Source organism: Tachypleus tridentatus, chromosome 13 (assembly GCF_004210375.1).
Source record: "Tachypleus tridentatus isolate NWPU-2018 chromosome 13, ASM421037v1, whole genome shotgun sequence".
Lineage (NCBI taxonomy): Eukaryota > Metazoa > Arthropoda > Merostomata > Xiphosura > Limulidae > Tachypleus > Tachypleus tridentatus.
Window position 1 is genome coordinate 45,826,304 of NC_134837.1, and position 2,444 is coordinate 45,828,747.

The 2,444-nt window shown below is 35.3% G+C and overlaps 1 non-coding gene across 1 annotated transcript; it reads right to left on the reverse strand.

The window, feature by feature from the left end:
• Positions 1-587: 587 nt before the first annotated feature.
• Positions 588-659, reverse strand: TRNAE-UUC (transfer RNA glutamic acid (anticodon UUC)). Its single transcript has one exon. It is a non-coding gene; the product is annotated as a tRNA-Glu (tRNA).
• Between the last annotated feature and the right edge of the window lie 1,785 nt (positions 660-2,444).

The following is a 2,444-nucleotide window of genomic DNA, read 5'->3' on the forward strand; positions in this document are numbered from 1 at the left end:
ATAAAACGTAAAATATTACATAATTTGACAAAGATTTATTGGATGACCATAACAATACGTTTCTAAACGGTGTCCGATAACACAGGATAGCAACTTTGCTAACAATATTTGGTCTATTTATAACTAATAAATATGCTTTCTTTAATAAATTTTATATTGCTTATTTCTAAGTGTTGTTTAAATGTGACTAACATAAAATTATATATAATAAATACGGATTTAGATCATATTGAGTCGGATTATTTTTCCCCACTACACTTCTCTCCGAATTTAGTGAGGCTTACCTGATGTTTAGTCCGTTTATTTGTTTTTTGAATTTCGCATAAAGCTACTCGAGGGCTATCTGTGCTAGCCGTCCCTAATATAGCAGTGTAAGACTAGAGCGAAGGCAGCTAGCCATCACCACCCACCGCCAACTCGTGGGCTACTCTTTTACCAACGAATAGTGGATTGACCGTCACATTATAACGCCCCCACGGCTGAAAGGGCGACCATGTTTGGAGCGACGGGAATTCGAACCCGCAGCCCTCGGATTACGAGTCGCACACCTTAACACGCTTGATCATGCTGGGCCCCAAATTGAGAACTTCCCATGCCGGGAATCGAACCTGAGCCTCCTGGGTGAAAGCCAGGTATCCTAGCCACTAGACCACATGGGATGTAATGTTTCATCACAGAATAAAGCTGACGTACCTTTTAGACAAATATCACTTAACATCATAACCTTTTAATGAGTTTTTGTTTGTTATTGAGTACCAAACTATACTATACGCTTATAATGCTGTGCCCATCATGATGATCGAAACCCAGTTTCTAGAGATGGGAACCCTCAGACTTATTACTGAACAAATCGGGGGGGGAGGAGAATTTGAGAAATGAAACATCTAAAATACAAAAAATAAACAATTTTGGTTTTTAATACGTCTATGTTTTTAAACTTCCTTACTTTTCGTTGTCTTTCTTTACCTATATTTGCTCTTATCTCTTCTCACAAAACCTTTAATGCTTTCTACATTAAAGTATCTCAAAGCCTACTTTATCAAATGATATTTATACTTTGTCTGTAGGTATTTTCAAACATAGCTTCAGTGGTGTATTTTTAGAGCATATGATTTTCATTAAAGGGTCAGCCACATCAAGTATATGATGCTTTTATTGCTCTAGAAGAGGTATGGATGTGTCTTGGTGGCAATGAAAACTTAGGAAAACAGATATAACGTGAGCACAGTACACCACTATCTTACCCGTGAGAAAGAAATGTTTTTATTTTTGCACAAAGCTACACAATAGGTTATTTGCAGCCTGCCTACCGCTAGTAATCAAACCCTGGATATTAGTATTGTAATGGCAAAAAGCAGATACATATTGGAAGATCAACCTTAAGGATCAACTAGTACACTGAAGTTAAAGAGCTACAAACTCTCCCAGACTTAATAACCAGGTTAGAAAACGTGTTTAAGTTAAACTATAATTTATATAGTATCACACAATGGGTGAAAATTTTTTGGAGGGTTGGGTGAGTTTGTTTGTTCATTCTTGGTATACCGAAATTGAGCTATTTATGTTTTGAATCAGCAATATAGTCTTAAAACTCTAAATACAGGTTATTTTTCTTTTTACACTCAAACTTATTGATCATATAAATTTAAAACAAAGTGACTGAACAGAGCATCGCTATTTAGTAAATCGAATTTTTCCGAACATATTTTCAAGACAGTTCTAAAACATTCAATAGTTTCTTTTTCTAGGATATCTGTTATTTTTACATATACGTATTTGTAATCAGTATCAAGAAATAAATATTTTTAATAAGTCACTCTAGTGGCACAGTGGTATGTCTGCGGACTTACACACTAAAAACCGGGTTTCGATACGCGTGGTGGGTAGAGCACAGATAGCCCATTGTGTAGCTTTGTGCTTAACTCTAAAAAAAAAAAGATTTTTAAACAAAATTTCTGGTTAACATTATATGAGGTTGAAAGTTTATATTTTTATACAATTCCGAAAAAGAAAAATGTTTTACTCGTTTGCAGAGAGAATTATTTCTGATAATTATGATTTGTGACTATGCTAAAGCTATTTGAAAATACGACACTTTTGAGAAAGAAATACATGTAAACAAAATCCGTCTAGTCAATAATTACTAAACAATTTGGTATGAATAAATACTTTTCATTTATTAAAAAAAAATTGTATTTAATATCAATGCCTAAAAATGGTACTTTAGACAACGAACAAACGTTGCCTATTGTCGTGTTCTTTGTTTCTTACCCTCTCAGATACTACAAACTTTTTTCTCCAAATGTATAGGCCCGGCATGGCCAGGCAGTTAAGGCACTCGACTCATAATCCGAGGATCGCGGGTTCGAATTCTCGTCCCACCAAACATACTCGCCCTGTCAGCTGTGGGAGCGTTATAATGGCATGGTCAATCCCCCTTTTCG